The sequence below is a fragment of the Aegilops tauschii genome, chromosome 6, assembly GCF_002575655.3.
Source record: "Aegilops tauschii subsp. strangulata cultivar AL8/78 chromosome 6, Aet v6.0, whole genome shotgun sequence".
In the NCBI taxonomy this organism is placed as follows: domain Eukaryota; kingdom Viridiplantae; phylum Streptophyta; class Magnoliopsida; order Poales; family Poaceae; genus Aegilops; species Aegilops tauschii.
This window is the reverse complement of record NC_053040.3, coordinates 323874683-323895672: the sequence shown is the minus strand read 5'-3', so window position 1 is coordinate 323895672 and position 20990 is coordinate 323874683.

The window sequence follows — 20990 nt, the reverse complement described above, 5'->3', positions numbered from 1 at the left end:
TAGGGGGCCGCTGCCCCCCGGGGGGCGGGTGCCCCCTAGTTGGAAACCCTAAGGGGGCCGCAGCCTCCCGAGGGGCCGCCGCCCCCCCTCTAGATGGATCTAGGGGCCGGCCCCCCTCCCCTTCCCCTATATATAGTGGGGGTTTTGGGGCTGCCAGAGCCACGAGTCTCCCTCTCTCTTGGCGTAGCCCTACCCCTCTCCCTCCTCGTCTCTCGCAGTGCTTGGCGAAGCCCTGATACGTCTCCAACGTATCTATAATTTTTTATTGCTCCATGCTATATTATCTACTGTTTTGGACATTATTGGGCTTTATTATTCACTTTTATATTACTTTTGGGACTAACGTACTAACCGGAGGCCCAGCCCAGAATTGTTGTTTTTTGCCTATTTCAGAGTTTCGCAGAAAAGGAATATCAAACGGAGTCCAAACGGAATGAAACCTTTGGGAACGTGATTTTTAGGAAGATTATGATCCAGGAGACTTGGACCCTACGTCAAGAAACAAAAGAGGAGGCCACAAGGTAGGGGGCGCGCCTACCCCCCCAGGGCGCGCCCTCCACCCTCTTGGGCCCCCTGTTGCTCCACCGACGTACTCCTTCCTCCTATATATACCTACGTACCCCCAAACAATCAGATACGGAGCCAAAAACCTAATTCCACCGCCGCAACCTTCTGTACCCACGAGATCCCATCTTGGGGCCTGTTCCGGAGCTCCGCCGGAGGGGGCATCCATCACGGAGGGCTTGTACATCATCATCATAGCCTCTCCGATGAAGTGTGAGTAGTTTACCTCATACCTTCAGGGTCCATAGTTAGTAGCTAGATGGCTTCTTCTCTCTTTTTGGATCTCAATACAATGTTCTCCCCCCTCTCTCGTGGAGATCTATTCGATGTAATCTTCTTTTTGCGGTGTGTTTGTTGAGTCCGATGAATTGTGGGTTTATGATCAAGATTATCTATGAACAATATTTGAATCTTCTCTGGATTATTTTATGTATGATTGGTTATCTTTGCAAGTCTCTTCGAATTATTAGTTTGGTTTGGCCTACTAGATTGATCTTTCTTGCAATGGGAGAAGTGCTTAGCTTTGGGTTCAATCTTGCGGTGTCCTTTCCCAGTGACAGTAGGGGCAGCAAGGCACGTATTGTATTGTTGCCATCGAGGATAACAAGATGTTTTTTTTATCATATTGCATGAATTTATCCCTCTACATCATGTCATTTTGCTTAAAGCGTTATTCTGTTTTTATGAACTTAATACTCTAGATGCATGCTGGATAGTGGTCGATGAGTGGGGTAATAGTAGTAGATGCAGGCAGGAGTCGGTGTACTTGTCTCGGACGTGATGCATATATACATGATCATGCCTAGATATTCTCATAACTATGCTCAATTCTATCAATTGGTCAACAGTAATTTGTTCACCCACCGTAAAATACTTATGCTCTCGAGAGAAGCCACTAGTGAAACCTATGGCCCTGGGTCTATCTTCATCATATTATCTTCCAACACTTAGTTATTTCCTTTGCTTTTTTACTTTGCTTTTATTTTACTTTGCATCTTTATCACAAAAATACCAAAAATATTATCCTATCATATCTATTAGATCTCACTCTCGTAAGTGACCGTGAAGGGATTGACAACCCCTTATCACGTTGGTTGCGAGGATTTATTTGTTTTGTGTAGGTACGAGGGACTCGCGCGTAGCCTCCTACTGGATTGATACCTTGGTTCTCAAAAACTGAGGGAAATACTTACGCTACTTTGCTGCATCACCCTTTCCTCTTCAAGGGAAAACCAACGCAGTGCTCAAGAGGTAGCAAGAAGGATTTCTGGCGACGTTGCCGGGGAGGTCTACGCAAAAGTCAACATACCAAGTACCCATCACAATCCCTTATCTCCTGCATTACATTATTTTCCATTTGCCTCTCATTTTCCTCTCCCCCACTTCACCCTTGTCGTTTTATTCGCCCTCTCTTTTCCGCTTGCCTCTTTTTGCCCGTCTCTTGTTTGCTCGTGTGTTGGATTGCTTGTTTGTAACGATGGCTCAAGATAATACCAAATTATGTGACTTTACCAATACCAACAATAATGATTTCCTTAGCACTCCGATTGCTCCTCTTACCAATACTGAATCTTGTGAAATCAACGCTTCTTTGTTGAATCTTGTTATGAAAGATCAATTCGCCGGCCTTCCTAGTGAAGATGGCGCTACTCATCTAAATAGCTTCGTTGATTCGTGTGATATGCAAAAGAAGAAAGATGTTGATAATGATATTGTTAAATTGAAGCTATTTCCCTTTTCGCTTAGAGATCGTGCTAAAGCTTGGTTTTCGTCTTTGCCTAAAAATAGTATTGATTCTTGGAACAAGTGCAAAGATGCTTTTATCTCTAAGTATTTTCCTCCCGCTAAGATCATCTCTCTTAGAAACGATATTATGAATTTTAAGCAAATTGATCATGAACATGTTGCACAAGCTTGGGAGAGGATGAAATTAATGATACGTAATTGCCCTACTCATGGTTTGAATTTGTGGATGATTATACAAAAAATTTATGCCGGATTGAATTTTGCTTCTAGAAATCTTTTAGATTCGGCCGCAGGAGGCACTTTTATGGAAATCACTTTAGGAGAAGCTACTAAACTCCTAGATAATATTATGGTTAATTATTCTCAATGGCACACTGAAAGATCTACTAATAAAAAAGTGCATGCGATAGAAGAAATTAATGTTTTGAGTGGAAAGATGGATGAACTTATGAAGTTATTTGCTAGTAAGAGTGTTTCTTCCGATCCTAATGATATGCCTTTGTCCACTTTGATTGAGAATAATAATGAATCTAGGGATGTGAATTTTGTTGGTAGGACTAATTTTGGTAACAACGCGTATAGAGGAAACTTTAATCCTAGGCCTTATCCTAGTAATTCCTCTAATAATTATGGTAATTCCTACAACAACTCTTATGGAAATTTTAATAATATGCCCTCTGAATTTGAGACTAGTGTTAAAGAGTTTATGAATTCACAAAAGAATTTCAATGCTTTGCTTGAAGAGAAATTGCTTAAAGTTGATGAATTTGCTAGGAACGTTGATAGAATTTCTCTTTATGTTGATTCTTTAAAACATAGATCTATTCCTCCTAAGCATGATATCAATGAGTCTCTCAAAGCCATGAGAATTTCCATTGATGAGTGCAAAGAAAGAACCGCTAGGATGCGTGCTAAGAAAGACTGCTTTATGAAAGCGTGTTCTTCGAATTTCTATGAAAATAAAGATGAAGATCTAAAAGTTATTGATGTGCCTCCTATTAAATCCTTGTTTTGCAATATGAATCTTGATAATGATGGGACTGAATATGATCCACCCTTACCTAGAAGGCATTCCAAAAATTCGGAGTTTTTAGATCTTGATGCTAAAATTGATAAAGTGGGATTGAAGAAAACGTTGCTAAACCCACTATTTTGGATTTCAAGGAATTTAATTATGAAAATTGCTCTTTGATAGATTGTATTTCCTTGTTGCAATCCGTGCTAAATTCTCCTCATGCTTATAGTCAAAATAAAGCGTTTACTAAACATATCGTTGATGCCTTGATGCAATCTTATGAAGAAAAGCTTGAGTTGAAAGTTTCTATTCCTAGAAAACTTTATGATGAGTGGGAACCTACTATTAAAATTAAGATTAAGGATCAGGAGTTCTATGCTTTATGTGATTTGGGTGCTAGTGTCTCCACTATTCCCAAAACATTGTGCGATTTGCTAGATTTCCGTGATTTTGATGATTGCTCTCTAAACTTGCACCTTGCGGATTCCACTATTAAGAAACCTATGAGAAGAATTAATGATGTTCTTATTGTTGCAAATAGGAACTATGTGCCCGTAGATTTTATCATTCTTGATATAGATTGCAATCCTTCATGTCCTATTATTCTTGGTAGACCTTTCCTTAGAACGATTGGTGCAATTATTGATATGAAGGAAGGGAATATTAGATTCCAATTTCCATTAAAGAAAGGCATGGAGCACTTCCCTAGGAAGAAAATAAAATTACCATATGAATCTATCATGAGAGCCACTTATGGATTGCCTACCAAAGATGGCAATACCTAGATCTATCCTTGCATTTATGCCTAGCTAGGGGCGTTAAACGATAGCGCTTGTTGGGAGGCAACCCAATTTTATTTTTAGTTTTTTGCTTTTTGCTTCTGTTTAGGAATAAATATTTTATCTAGCCTCTGGTTAGATGTGTTTTTATGTTTTAATTAGTGTTTGTGCCAAGTTAAACCTATAGGATCTTCTTGGATGATAGTTATTTGATCTTGCTGTTATTTCCAGAAACTTTCTGTTCACAAAAACAATTGTTAAAACTCACCAGAACGTGATAAAATACTGATTCCAATTGCTGCTTATCAATAAACAAATTGCCTAGGTCGTCCTATTTTGGCTGATTTTTTGGAGTTCCAGAAGTTTGCGTTAGTTACAGATTACTACAGACTGTTCTGTTTTTGACAGATTCTGTTTTTCGTGTGTTGTTTGCTTATTTTGATGAATCTATGGCTAGTAAAATAGTTTATAAACCATAGAGAAGTTGGAATACAGTAGGTTTAACACCAATACAAATAAATAATGAGTTCATTACAGTAACTTGAAGTGGTATTTTGTTTTCTTTCGGTAACGGAGCTCACGAGATTTTCTGTTGAGTTTTGTGTTGTGAAGTTTTCAAGTTTTGGGTGAAAGATTTTGATGGATTATGGAACAAGGAGAGGCAAGAGCCTAAGCTTGGGGATGCCCATGGCACCCCCAAGATAATCTAAGGACACCATAAAGCCAAAGCTTGGGGATGCCCCGGAAGTCATCCCCTCTTTCGTCTACTTCCATCGGTAACTTTACTTGGAGCTATATTTTTATTCACCACATGATATGTGTTTTGCTTAGAGCGTCTTGTATGATTTGAGTCTTTGCTTTTTAGTTTACCACAATCATCCTTGCTGTACATACCTTTTGAGAGAGCCATGCATGGTTTGGAATTTGTTAGAATACTCTATGTGCTTCGCTTATATCTTTTGAGTTATATAGTTTTGCAATAGTACTTCACTTATATCTTTTAGAGAATGGTGGTGGATTTGTTTTATAGAAACTATTGATCTCTCATGCTTCACTTAGATTATTTTAAGAGTCTTAAATAGCATGGTAATTTTCTTAAATAATCCTAATATGCTTGGTATTCAAGATTTGTAAAAACTTTCTTATGAGTGTGTTGAAAGCTAAGAAAAGTTTGATGCTTGATAATTGTTTTGAGATATAAAGATGATGATATTAGAGTCATGCTAGTTGAGTAGTTGTGAATTTGAGAAATACTTGTGTTAAAGTTTGTGATTCCCGTAGCATGCACGTATGGTGAACCGTTATGTGATGAAGTCGGTGCATAATTTATTTATTGATTGTCTTCCTTATGAGTGGCGGTCGGGGACGAGCGATGGTCTTTTCCTACCAATCTATCCCCCTAGGAGCATGCACGTAATACTTTGCTTTGATAACTTGTAGATTTTTGCAATAAGTATATGAGTTCTTTATGACTAATGTTGAGTCCATGGATTATACGCTCTCTTCTTTCTTCCACCATTGCTAGCCTCTCTAATACCGCGCACTTTTCGCCGGTATCATACACCCACCATAAACCTTCGTCAAAACAGCCACCATACCTACCTATCATGGCATTTCCATAGCCATTCCGAGATATATTGCCATGCAACTTTCCACCGTTCCGTTTATTATGACACGCTCCATCATTGTCATATTGCTTTGCATGATCATGCAGTTGACATCGTATTTGTGGCAAATCCACCATTCATAATTCTTTCATACATGTCACTCTTGGTTCATTGCATATCCCGGTACACCGCCGGAGGCATTCATATAGAGTCATATTTTGTTCTAAGTATCGAGGTTTAATCGATGAGTTGTAAGAAATTAAAAGTGTGATGATCTTCATTTTTAGAGCATTGTCCCAAGTGAGGAAAGGATGATGGAGACTATGATTCCCCCACAAGTCGGGATGAGACTCCGGACGAAAAAAAGAGGCCATAAAAAAAGAGAAAAGGCCCAAATAAAAAAATATGAGAGAAAAAGAGAGAAGGGACAATGTTACTATCTTTTTACCACACTTGTGCTTCAAAGTAGTACCATGATCTTCATGATAGAGAGTCTCTCATTTTGTCACTTTCATATACTAGTGGGAAATTTTCATTATAGAACATGGCTTGTATATTCCAATGATGGGCTTCCTCAAAATGCCCTAGGTCTTCGTGAGCAAGCGAGTTGGATGCACACCCACTTAGTTTCTTTTGTTGAGCTTTCATATACTTATAGCTCTAGTGCATCCGTTGCATGGCAATCCCTACTCACTCACATTGATATCTATTTATGGGCATCTCCATAGCCCGTTGATACGCCTAGTTGATGTGAGACTATCTTCTCCCTTTTTGTCTTCTCCACAACCACCATTCTATTCCACATATAGTGCTATGTCCATGGCTCACGCTCATGTATTGCGTGAAGATTGAAAAAGTTTGAGAACGTCAAAAGTATGAAACAATTGCTTGGCTTGTCATCGGGGTTGTGCATGATTTAAATACTTTGTGTGGTGAAGAAAGAGCATAGCCTGACTATATGATTTTGTAGGGATAACTTTCTTTGGCCATGTCATTTTGAGAAGACATAATTGCTTTGTTAGTATGCTTGAAGTATTATTATTTTTAAGTCAATATTAAACTCTTGTCTTGAATCTTTCGGATCTGAATATTCATACCACAATTAAGAAGAATTACATTGAAATTATGCCAAGTAGCACTCCGCATCAAAAATGCTGTTTTTATCATTTACCTACTCGAGGACGAGCAGGAATTAAGCTTGGGGATGCCTGATTTGGACATTATTGCTCCATGCTATATTATCTACTGTTTTCGACATTATTGGAATTTATTATTCACTTTTATATTACTTTTGGGACTAACCTATTAACCAGAGGCCCAGCCCAGAATTGCTGTTTTTTGCCTATTTCAGAGTTTCGCAGAAAAGGAATATCAAACGGAGTCCAAACGGAATGAAACCTTCGGGAACGTGATTTTTAGGAAGATTACGATCCAGGAGACTTGGACCCTACGTCAAGAAACAAAAGAGGAGGCAACGAGGTAGGGGGCGCGCCCTCCACCCTCGTCGGCCCCCTGTTGCTCCACCGACGTACTCCTTCCTCCTATATATACCTACGTACCCCCAAACGATCGGATACGGAGCCAAAAACCTAATTCCACCGCCGCAACCTTCTGTACCCACGAGATCCCATCTTGGGGCCTATTCCGGAGCTCCGCCGGAGGGGGCATCCATCACAGAGGGCTTCCACATCATCATCATAGCCTCTCCGATGAAGTGTGAGTAGTTTACCTCAGACCTTCGGGTCCATAGTTAGTAGCTAGATGGCTTCTTCTCACTTTTTGGATCTCAATACAATGTTCTCCCCCTCTCTCGTGGAGATCTATTCGATGTAATCTTCTTTTTGCGGTGTGTTTGTGGAGACAATGTTCTCCCCCTACATTTTTGGTTTATGATCAAGATTATCTATGAACAATATTCGAATCTTCTTTGAATTCTTTTATGTATGAGTGGTTATCTTTGCAAGTCTCTTCGAATTATCAGTTTGGTTTGGCCTACTAGATTGATCTTTCTTGCAATGGGAGAAGTGCTTAGCTTTGGGTTCAATCTTGCGGTGTCCTTTCCCAGTGACAGTAGGGGCAGCAAGGCACGTATTGTATTGTTGCCATCGAGGATAACAAGATGGGTTTTTTTATCCCTCTACATCATGTCATCTTGCTTAAAGTGTTACTCTGTTTTTATGAACTTAATACTCTAGATGCATGCTGGATAGCGGTCAATGAGTGGAGTAATAGTAGTAGATGCAGGCAGGAGTCGGTCTACTTGTCTCGGACGTGATGCCTATATACATGATCATGCCTAGATATTCTCATAACTATGCTCAATTCTGTCAATTGCTCAAAAGTAATTTGTTCACCCACCGTAAAATACATATGCTCTCGAGAGAAGCCAGTAGTGAAACATATGGCCTCGGGTCTATCTTCATCATATTATCTTCCAACACTTAGTTATTTCCTTTGCTTTTTACTTTGCTTTTATTTTACTTTGCATCTTTATCACAAAAATACCAAAAATATTATCCTATCAGATGTCACTCTCGTAAGTGACCGTGAAGGGTTTGAAAACCCCTTATCGCGTTGGTTGCGAGGATTTATTTGTTTTGTGTAGGTACGAGGGACTCGCGCGTAGCCTCCTACTGGATTGATACCTTGGTTATCAAAAACTGAGGGAAATACTTACGCTACTTTGCTGCATCACCCTTTCCTCTTCAAGGGAAAACCAACGCAGTGCTCAAGAGGTAGCAAGAAGGATTTCTGGCACCGTTGCCAGGGAGATCTACGCCAAGTCAAGTCAAGTCAAGACATACCAAGTGGTGGTCGGGGACGAGCGATGGTCTTTTCCTACCAATCTATCCCCCTAGGAGCATGCGCGTAATGCTTGGTTTTTGATGACTTGTAGATTTTTGCAATAAGTATGTGAGTTCTTTATGACTAACATTGAGTCCATGGATTATACGCACTCTTACCCTTCCGTCATTGCTAGCCTCTTCGGTACGGTGCATTGCCCTTTCTCACAGTGAGAGTTGGTGCAAACTTCGTCGGTGCATCCAAACCCCGTGATATGATACGCTCTGTCACACATAAACCTTCTTATATCTTCCTCAAAACAGCCACCATACCTACCTATTATGGCATTTCCATAGCCATTCCGAGATATATTGCCATGCAACTTTCCACCGTTCCGTTTATCATGACACGTTCATCATTGTCATATTGCTTTGCATGATCATGTAGTTGACATCGTATTTGTGGCAAAGCCACCGTTCATAATTTTTCATACATGTCACTCTTGATTCATCGCCTATCCCGGTATACCGCCGGAGGCATTCATATAGAGTCATACCTTGTTCTAGTATCGAGTTGTAATCATTGAGTTGTAAATAAATAGAAGTGTGATGATCATCATTCATAGAGCATTGTCCCAAAAAAAGAGAAAGGCCAAATAAAAAAAGGAAGGCCCAAAAAAAGAAAATAAAAAGGGACAATGCTACTATCCTTTGTTTCCACACTTGTGCTTCAAAGTAGCACCATGATCTTCATGATAGAGAGTCTCTAGTTTTGTCACTTTCATATACTAGTGGGAATTTTTCATTATAGAACTTGGCTTGTATATTCCAACAATGGGCTTCCTCAAATGCTATAGGTCTTCATGAGCAAGCAAGTTGGATGCACACCCACTTAGTTTCTTTTGTTGAGCTCTTATGCATTTATAGCTCTAGTGCATCCGTTGCATGGCAATCCCTACTCCTTACATTAACATCAATCGATGGGCATCTCCATAGCCCGTTAATTAGCCGCGTTGATGTGAGACTTTCTGTCGTGGAATTGTCACGGCAGAGGTCCTCGGTTTAGGACTTAGTCGTGGAGCCATCGCAACTAGGAAGCTTGAAGGGGTTATGCGGGACAAGAAACACGAGGGTTTATACTGGTTCGGCCCCTTACTGTGAAGGTAAAAGCCTACGTCCAGTTCGAGGTGTTATTGATTAGGGTTACAATCGCCAGGGAGCTAAACAGCTATGTCCGGCTCTCGATGAGATTGTTGTCGCCCTTAAACCACTGTCGGGTCGTCCCTTTATATAGGGAGGCTGACGCCCAGCAGCCCTTAGAGTCCCGGCCGGCTCATAAGAGTGTCCGGCTCGGACTCTAAACAATACTTGCCTTACACTACAAGTTCTATTATAACAATAAAGATTGTACTACGGGCTTTAAGCCATCGCCGGGTCTCAGCCCATCTCTGGCCCATTATCTTGAAACTTATCTCTGGGCTTCTGGCAATGACCCTTAGTGTAACCCGGCCCTCCTGGCGGGTGACTCCCAGGTCTATATCCTCAACATTAGGCCCCAGATTGACTTGAGCCGGCTCGTGTCAATCTTCAGCTCTGCAGACAGAAAAAATCTCCGGCTTACCATTCATGTGAAGGTCATAACCCGGAGTGACATCATCCTCTGGACTCCGGATAATCCGCCGTGACGTCATCCTCCATTAAGTCTGTTTTTTACTCCGCCAGATCCGCAACGGATCTTTGCTTTTACTGTCATTCCGAGAATCGAGGCGCCGTGAGGGGGAGATAACCACGCCGTGGCCTCCTTGAATCCCGCGCCCACTTATGACTCTGCCTTATAAATAGGCCGGCCCAGCACTTTCTTCTCACACTCTCCCTCTTCCTCCTCGCGCCATCGCTCCTCTGCTCAAGCTCCGCCACTGCCGCCGCCGTCGCGCCCCTGGTCTTCATCAACCCGGCCGCTGCATCACCCTGATTCGGACCAGACTCACGGCAGCGACCTCCGCTCCTTCCAACTCCGGTGAGTCTCCTCTGCCTTGCTAGAACAGATCTGTGGTAGGGTTCTTTCAGTTCTTCGTGTTCATCACCATTGCCCACAGACTCGGTAGTTCTTGTTGCCACTGTAGTTAGTTGATCTTTAACCTCGCGTAGAACCACTGCGGTAGAGGTTTGAGACCCATTTCATCTATAAGAAACCCTCTTTTTACTGCATAGGAATTGTGTTCAACCTCAAGAACTTCTTCTGCCTCTGTTTTTTAGGTCTAGAAAATTTTCACCTCGCCCGACCATTTTGATCCGAAAGAGTTACTGCAATATGTGAAATCCGTTTTACCACACTTAGTAAAAACTGCAACCCTTGAATCTTGGCGGCTTATGCTTCCGACTTAGAGAAAACACGCGCCGTAGAACTTTCCGGTTTAAAGAGAACCATGCTCCGTAGAATCCTCCGACTTAACTGCAGTAAGCCGTAGATGACCAACTTATCCTGAAAACTCCGACGGCTTAGATAACTCACCGTATCAATATATATCATTAGTTCCCTTCATAAGCCGTCACTGTAGTTTGAATGATAAACTCCGGCTTATAGTTAACCCGGACACTTTCCTCTTTACCATAGATCACCAACCGTCACCATGCCTCCCAAAGCTCCCATCACTTGCAACTGGATGAGATCCAACATCACTGATGAGACCCTGGCCAACTTCGTTAAGTCCGGATATCTGCCCAGGAAGGAAGTGATGTCCTACCGTGCCCCTGACCCGTCCGAAGAGAGACCCCAGCCGAAGGACGGGGAGGTAGTGATCTTTGCAGACCATATGAGCCGGGGCTTCGCACCGCCCGGCTCAAAATTCTTCCGGGACGTGCTCAACTTCTTTGACCTTCGGCCTCAGGATATAGGACCCAATTCCATATCCAACATCTGCAACTTCCAAGTTTTTTGTGAAATATATCTTGGAGAAGAGCCGAGTCTGCTGCTCTTCAGAGAGCTGTTTTATTTGAACCGCCAAACCGAGTGCGCAAACGGTCCAAGTCTAGAGTTAGGCGGCATCTCCATCCAACGGCGCAGGGACTGTCTATTTCCTTACGCAGAACCGCCAAGTCACCCTAAAGACTGGAACATGACTTGGTTCTACTGCCAAGACACGTCCCCGGCTGATGAGAGCCCGCTGCCCGGCTTTCGTCCAACGCGCCTGGAGCCGACTCATCCATTATCCGACAAACTGACTGCCGCAGAACGCCAGCCCCTGCTTCCAACAATCAACAAGATCAAGGCCCTGCTAGGCAACGGTCTGAACGGAATTGATCTAGTCCGGGTCTGGATCTCCTGGCGGGTGATCCCATTGAGCCGCCGCCCCGGCTTAATGTGTGAGTACACCGGGCAAAAGGATGACCCGCAGAGGCACAGTCGCAATGATCTTCCAGAAGACGTTGCCGAAGAAGAGACCAAGGCTCTATTAAACGAGAGCCTGGCAGACTGTGGAAGAACCGGGCTAGCCCCGTTCTGCAAGACCAATCCAGCCCCAGCGGTAAACCGCTGACTTTAACCTTTCCATTTTTTTACCTGTCACCTCGCTCTGAACCTTTTTAAGAGTTCATTACTGTATTTCTCAGGCTGATGACAAATTCTGGCGGGTCAAGTACGACCATGAGGCGGCCAAGAAGGCGAGGAAGGCAAAGAAAGCCGCCAAGAGAGCCGCCCCTCGCAAAAAAGGAAACAGACCCACTGCTTCGGAGCTGCTGCAATTAAGCGATAGCTCCGAGTCAGAGGTAACCCTTAAACCTTTAAACTCTTGCCATATTTATTGTTTGCTGCTGTCCACTTTACCATCATTTTGCTTATTGACAGGATGACACCGGTGCCAGTAACCCGGTGGTTGAAGAGGTAACATTACTCCCCTCCGACTCGGAGCCTTTGCCACAGCTGAAAATCTGAAGGGTAACCCGGAAAGTAAGCTTTTCTCATCCATTAGCTCATCAAGACCCTCAATTTCTTTTGAAGCAGCAGGTTCATGAAAGCCGGCGTCTCACCCGGGCCCGCAAGGACACCGACCTCTCCGCCGGGTTACCCGTCGCGACAAGGAAGCGCCGCACTTAGGTTTTTTCTCACCTGTACCCTTTTCATCCATTGGCGGGTGTCATCCGCCAGCCACTCAACTCTTCTGACTCCAATTACCAGGAGACCTCCCCTTCTTCGGGTGACTCCATGCAGTCAAATCTGCCGGCCTTCAAGACTGCACCCGGGTAATAACAATCTCCTTACATTATCTGTCTGAACTTACTTTTTGTATATCTAACACTTCTGTCTTTTCAGTGCCCAGGCAAAGCTCACCAAAAGAACAAAGAAGACCAGGTCAGCCGGAGTGCCGGACTTGCCTGAGCCGGAGACGACGGCTCAAGATCCACCAGCCGCCTCCGAGGCCACCATTCCCATGGATACGGCGCCTGAAGCCCCTGCCCCGACCACCACGACAATGACCGAAGCATCAGCTAATCCGGAGGCCTCCGGCTCAACCACACCGGCTAACGACCCGGACGTGGTAATTACCCGGACGGAGTATGTTGAGCCGGGGAGGCCGACCGCACTGGCCCAATGCTCCACGAAGGGGGAGCTGCTGCGACCCCACCGGGCGAATCTGGATCTCTCGGGCTACACCGATTTAAGCATTGGAGAGCTTGTCTCAGGCTACATCAGCCAAGTTCACAAGAGCCGAGACGCCGAGATCGCCATGGTCAACCAGATCCAACAGAAATCTGAGGTAACCTTCTGCTGTCTTCTTACTTTCCGCATAGTGATCCTCATCATGCTAGCCCCCAAGTCTATAACTTATACTTGGCATATGTTATAGACTTAGAGTCCGGCTTACTTAATTGAACCAGCAGTACATAGATAAACACGTTCAATATGCATTAGCCCCCAAGTGCCAAGTGTCTTTGCTTGGAAAGTGCTTGGGACTTATACAATGACTGTTTAATAACCCGGAAATATATGCAGGCTACTGGCAAGAAATTTGAGTCGGACCTTGCGGGTCTCAAGAATCGGTTAAAAACTCAAGAGATGGAGACCCGGAAGGCGAATGCCAAGTTCGTCTCCAGCATCGCCGCTCAGGAGAAATTGAAGACTGAATTCGACGCTGAGCGGAAGGCCTGGGCTGAGGAGAAAGCCGCACTGGTGACCCGGGCAGAACAGGCGGAGAAGGCCCTCAATGAAAAAACCGCTGAACTCTCCAGCCTGAAGCGCCAGGTTTCCCAGATGGTAGCTGCTATCTTTGGTAAGTCACCTCGCCGGCTTTCATCCTTGTCACCGGCTTACCTGATCTTTATTTAAACAGGTCCCAGGAGTGCCAATCTGAACTAGAGCGTGGTCACCAAGTTAAAGGCCGTGTACACCCTGGTGGAACAACTCTACACCGGGTCACAGCGCACCTTAGCTGTGGTGGCCCTATACAATGAGGTGCCAACCCATCTGGCCGAAGTCCTGCGCCGGCTTGCTGTTCTGCCCCAACGGATCCAGGAGCTACGCCGAGCCTCCGCAAGATCCGGAGCAATTGCCGCGCTGAGCTGGGCCAAGGCATTCCTGCCGGAGCTAGACCCGGCAGACATCGTACTGGGTTACCCGAGCTTGAAGGAAGACGGCTCTACCTTCGACCAGAAGGACTTCGCGGCATGTGTTAAGGCTGTACGCCCGGTGGCCACCATAAATCGGGAACGACACCGACTTAACCAAATATCAGCCGGGGTACAACGCGGAGAATCAGAGGATTCCAACCCCTCGCTATGAAGCCCTTAGTCTGATTCCTCCGGCTCGTCAGCACACCTTCGCCCCCGAGATTGACCCGGCCGGGTTAATTGACGAAGAAGCCCAGTTTGAAGCTCTCAGCGGCATCGACTGGAAGTCGTCAACCTTCGAGGCCTTGGGATCAACCGGAGCAGAAGACGAGCCGGGGACTTCAACCCAGCAGGCATCGTAAAGCGGCTGGCGGTCCACCGAACAACGCTCCAACCTTGAGACTTGAGGAATTTTGTAATAGACTAGGTACAACATTTTATCTCTGCCGTGCCATCGTGCACGTAATGAATGCTCGAAACTCTTGAAATTATCCTTTGTGTTCCTCCGGGTCGTAATTATCCCTTTGTTCTTCTCAACCTTAAAAAGTGCCTTGAAGTATCTGCATAGAAAGGCAAATCACAAGTCGCAAGGCGGCTTACCGCCCTGAGAATTAGGTGTCTGAGATGGATAACCCGGAATACAAACCAAAAAGACTGGTCCTTAACTATATTCTGAACACAGTCGTGATAACACACTCAACAGCCTGTAAGCATACTTCCGGGTTAAATAACCCGGGTAGCACGGTCGGTATCTTAACTCGAATTTACTTGTCTTGATAACATCCATGATGCTCAACTAACAAGATACACCAAAATTAAGCCGGCAAGTAAAACCCGGCCATGCACACGTTGTCATAATCAGAGTAGACTTTGCGATAAATCGGAACTTAGGGGTTTCCAGTTCGAATACGACCAGAGACCCGGCCCGAAAGGGGTTTAAGCCAAGATTCGGATACGATCATATAACCCCCAATGGGTGTGGCGATGCCAATCAAGAGGGTACCGACAGCTATGTTCTCTTGGGTTCGAATACGACCCATGTTTGAACAGGAAGCCCCCAAGTGATTCTGAAAATTGTTTAACGACGCTGATTCGAATACGATCCACGTCGGTTCTCAGAGGGGTTACATTATGATTCAAATATGACCAAAGGCAACCTCCCAATGATCTCGGCACTTTGCCAATCAAATGGGTATCGACAGCTATGTTCTCTTTGGTTCGAATACGACCCATGTGTGAATAGGAAGCCCCCAAGTGATCTTACTGCTTACGGCTAGACTCGAATGCGATCATAAGCCGGATCCTCCTTTCAAATTAGCATGGCACGTATATTTGGAGGAGAAAAAAGGATAGGGGTCCTGTTTTATTGCTTATCATAATATATACATGGCTGAGATAAATATGTACACCACAAGAGCCGGAGCTCAAGTGTAGTAAGGCCGAAGCTGAGCTATGTTCCACGGCCGACGGGTCTCCTCCTCAGATTTATGCGAGTCTTTATGCTCCCGGATATCAATGAGGTAATATGACCCGTTGTGCAAGTTCTTACTGACCACAAAAGGCCCTTCCCAAGGTGGGGATAACTTGTGTGCATCTGTTTGATCCTGGATGAGCAGGAGCACCAGGTCGCCTTCCTGAAAGACCCGTGACTTGACCCGGCGGCTATGATAACGGCGCAGGTCTTGTTGGTAAATCGCTGAACGGGCGGCTGCTACATCACGCTGTTCGTCCAACAAGTCCAGAGCATCTTGGCGCGCCTGTTCATTATCCGTCTCAACATAAGCCGCCACACGAGGTGAATCATGACGGATGTCGCTGGGGAGAACCGCTTCTGCTCCATAAACCATGAAGAAAGGCGTGAAGCCTGTAGACCTATTAGGAGTAGTGTTGATGCTTCATAAGACGGAGGGCAATTCCTCCACCCAACAACCCGGCGTCCGTTGCAAAGGGACCAAAAGCCGGGGTTTGATGCCCTTCAGAATCTCCTGGTTAGCTCTCTCAGCTTGACCATTAGACTGGGGATGAGCTACTGATGAAACATCAAGCCGGATATGCTCTCGTTGACAAAACTCCTCCGTAGCACCTTTGGACAGATTAGTGCCATTGTCTGTTATGATGCTGTGCGGAAAGCCGAAGCGGAAGATCACCTTTTTCATAAATTGAACCGCCGTGGCTGCATCACACTTGCTAACTGGCTCAGCTTCTACCCACTTCGTGAATTTGTCCACTGCCACCAAGAGGTGGGTCTTCTTATCCTTGGACCGTTTAAAAGGCCCAACCATATCAAGCCCCCAGACCGCAAAGGGCCAGGCGATTGGAATCATCCTCAACTCCTGAGCCGGCACATGAGCCCGTCGTGAGAACCTTTGGCAGCCATCACATTTACTGACCAAGTCCTCTGCATCAGCGTGAGCCGTCAGCCAGTAAAAACCATGACGGAAAGCCTTGGCCACAAGAGATTTTGAACCGGCATGATGGCCACAATCCCCTTCATGGATCTCGCGCAAGATCTCTTGACCTTCCTCAGGGGAGATACAACGCTGAAATGCCCCTGAAACACTGCGATGATACAACTCGCCATCGATAACAATCATTGACTTAGCCCGCCGGGTTATTTGCCTGGCCAGAATTTCCTCTTCAGGCAATTCTCCCCGGGTTATATAAGCCAGGTATGGCATTGTCCAGTCTGGTATGACATGAAGAGCTGCCACCAATTGCGCCTCCGGGTCAGGGACGGCCAAATCTTCTTCTGTAGGCAACTTGACCGAAGGATTATACAGGACATCCAGGAAAGTGTTAGGCGGCACCGGCTTTCGCTGAGAGCCCAGCCGGCTTAACGCATCCGCCGCCTCGTTCCTCCGGCGATCAATATGCTCCACTTGGTACCCCTGGAAGTGCCCAGCAATGGCATCAACCTCGCGGCGATAAGCCGCCATTAGAGGATCCTTAGAATCCCAGGTGCCTGATACTTGTTGAGCCACCAAGTCTGAGTCACCAAAGCACCTCACCCGGCTTAAGCTCATCTCCTTAGCCACCCAAAGACCGTGGAGCAAAGCCTCGTATTCAGCCGCATTGTTAGTGCAAGGAAACATCAACCGTAACACATAATGGAATTTGTCACCTTTGGGGGAAGCCAAGACAACACCAGCTCCCGAGCCCTCCAGCTTCCTGGACCCATCAAAATGAATAGTCCAATAAGTATTATCCGGCTTTTGCTCAGGTACTTGCGACTCTGTCCAATCATTGATGAAATCTATCAAGGCCTGAGACTTAACAGCAGTGCGTGGAACATATTTAAGGTCATGAGGTCCAAGTTCTATAGCCCACTTAGCAATTCTCCCTGTAGCCTCTCTGTTCTGGATAATATCGCCGAGAGGGGCGGAACTGACCACAGTGATGGGATGACCCTGAAAATAATGCTTAAGCTTCCGGCTCGCCATAAACACCCCATATACGAGCTTCTGCCAATGCGGATACCGCTGCTTGGACTCCATGAGCACCTCACTGACATAATAAACCGGCCGCTGAACCGGATGCTCCTTACCCGCCTCCTTGCGCTCCACCACAATAGCTACGCTGACGGCTCGTGCGTTTGCCGCCACATACAGTAGCAAGGGCTCCTTATCAACCGGAGCAGCAAGGACGGGGGGCTCCGCCAGTTGCTTTTTCAAATCCTGAAAAGCGGTATTAGCTGCATCATTCCAGACAAAGTTGTCACTTTTCTTCATCAACTGATATAAGGGCATAGCCTTCTCACCCAAGCGGCTTATGAACCGGCTTAAAGCAGCGATGCGACCTGCCAAACGCTGAACATCGTTTATACATGCCGGCTTAGCTAGAGAAGTGATAGCTTTGATCTTCTCCGGGTTAGCTTCAATTCCTCTGTCAGAAACCAAGAAGCCCAATAGCTTGCCCGCAGGAACACCAAAAACACATTTGGCCGGGTTAAGCATCATCTTATAGACCCGGAGATTATCGAAGGTTTCCCTTAAGTCATCTATCAGGGTTTCCTCCTTGATGGACTTGACCACAATATCGTCCACGTAAGCGTGAACATTGCGCCCGATCTGTTTATGGAGACAATTCTGTACACAACGCTGGTAAGTCGCCTGCGCACACTTGAGCCCAAAGGGCATAGAGACATAGCAGAAGGCTCCAAAGGGAGTGATGAACGCCGTCTTCTCCTGGTCCTTAACTGCCATCTTAATCTGATGATACCCGGAATAGGCATCCAAGAAACTTAAGCGTGCACAACCTGCCGTAGCATCAATGATTTGATCAATACGGGGGAGAGCAAAAGGATCAGCCGGGCACGCCTTGTTCAAGTCCGTGTAGTCCACACACATCCGCCAAGTTCCGTTCTTCTTAAGTACGAGCACCGGGTTAGCCAACCACTCTGGGTGAAAAACCTCAACAATGAACCCGGCCGCCAAAAGCCGGGCCACTTCTTCACCAATGGCCTTTCGCCTCTCTTCGTTAAACCGTCGAAGGAACTGTCTGACCGGCTTAAATTTTGGATCAACATTGAGAGTGTGCTCAGCGAGTTCTCTAGGTACACCTGGCATGTCAGAAGGTTTCCATGCGAAGATGTCCCTATTCTCACGGATGAACTCGATGAGCGCGCCTTCCTATTTCGGGTCCAGATTTGCACTGATGCTGAACTGTTGAGACGAGTCACCTGGAACAAAATCAACAAGTTTAGTCTCATCAGCTGATTTAAACTTCATGGCAGGTTCATTCTCCGTGGTTGGCTTTTTCAGGGAGGTCATATCTGTTGGATCAACATTATCTTTATAAAATTTCAACTCTTCTGTGGCACAAACAGACTCTGCATAAGCCGCGTCACCTTCCTCACACTCCAGAGCCACTTTCTGGCTGCCGTGAACCGTAATGGTCCCATTGTGACCCGGCATCTTGAGTTGTAAGTACACATAACACGGCCGTGCCATGAACTTGGCGTAAGCCGGCTGTCCGAATATGGCGTGGTAAGGACTTCTTATTTTGACCACCTCAAAGGTCAACTTCTCCACCCTGTAGTTGCTCTCATCACCGAAAGCCACTTCCAGTTCAATCTTGCCGACTGGATAAGCCAATTTACCGGGTACCACACCATGGAAGATAGTATTTGACTGGCTGAGGTTCTTATCAACTAGCCCCATACGATGGAAAGTCTCATAATAGAGGATGTTGATGCTGCTGCCTCCATCCATGAGTACCTTTGTGAACTTGTAGCCTCCCACTTGAGGAGCCACCACTAAGGCCAAGTGGCCCGGGTTATCCACCCGGGGAGGGTGATCCTCCCTACTCCACACTATGGGCTGCTCCGACCACCGTAAGTAGCGTGGAACCGCCGGCTCAACAGCATTAACAGCCCTCTTGTGAAGCTTCTCGCCTCGTTTGCACAAACTAGTGGTGAACACGTGATACTGTCCGCCGCTAAGCTGCTTTGGGTTGGTCTGATAGCCCCCCTGCTGCTGTTGATGACCCTGACCAGACTGTTGATTAAAGCCCCCTTGACCGTTCTGAGGACCGGAATTTGACCCGCCGCCCGGGCCATGGAAGCCGCCGGAGCCTGAGCCGCCGCTCGGACCATTGTAGTTTTTAAAGGCCTTCATGATAGCACAATCCTTCCACAGATGAGTCGCTGGCTTCTCTCTAGAACCGTGTCTCGGACAAGGTTCATTCAACAGCTGCTCCAGAGAAGGTCCTGACCCGCCGCCTCGGGGAGGGGGCCTCCCCTTGCGTCGCTGGTTATTACCTTGAGAGTTGGTGTTGGCTACAAACTCTAGGCTGCCATCAGCCTTGCGCTTGCCTCCTCCTTGATTCCCCGGGTTAAACTGAGGACTCTTGCCATTGCCGTTCTTCTTTCCCTTCCCTGTCCTTTCATCATCTGAAGGGGGATCCTTGGTACCATCAGAATCGGCGTACTTGACAAGAGCCGCCATCAGTGTACCCATATCAGTCAGTCACGTTTAAGCCGCCCGAGTTTCATCTTTAGAGGCACAAAGCGACAGTTTTGTTCCAACATTAAGACTGCAGAGCCAGCATCCATCTTATCCGACGAATGTATGATCTCCTTGACCCGGCGAACCCAATGGGTCGTGGATTCATCCTCCTGCTGCTTACAGTTAGTCAGATCCACGATTGACATAGACTGCCTACTGGTATCTTTGAAGTTTTGGATAAACCGGGCTTTTAGCTCAGCCCAAGACCCAATGGAATTCGGTGGTAACCCTTTCAACCACGTGCGGGCCGTCCCATCTAACATCATGGTGAAATACTTGGCCATAGCCGCCTCACTGACCTCCAGCAGCTCCATAGCCATCTCATAACTCTCAATCCAGGCCGCGGGTTGTAAGTCAGCCGTATAGTTAGGCACCTTCCTAGGTCCCTTGAAGTCCTTGGGCAGACGTTCATTACGGATAGCTGGCACCAAACACGGGACACCCCCGGTTCTAGTAGGGATACCCGCATCAATGGACATCGTCGGATAAGCCGGGGGGGGTCTGGTAAGCCATCACTTGAGGCGCCTGCTCCGCCTCCTGGCGCGCTTGGTCTGCTACGTAGAAGGCTCCATTATGAGCCGGGCCATGACCAGGGGGCGGGTCATGGCGTCGGACATTACTTGAGCCGGTCGCCGAGACCATGTGCCGGCTGTAACTCGGGCTCTGCCCTGGACGAGGGGTTGAATGGATCCTATCCCGGTTGTAGGAGTACGCCTCCTGCTGCGCCAGTGCTGTCTGGAGGAGTTCTCTGACCCGGCGAGTCTCAGTAGCCGTCGGAGAGTCGCCATCAACGGGCAGAGCCGCCAGCCGTGCCGCTGCGGCGATCATGTTCTCCAGCGGGTTATTATAATGGCCCGGGGGTATTGGCACATACTGAGGCGGGGCGG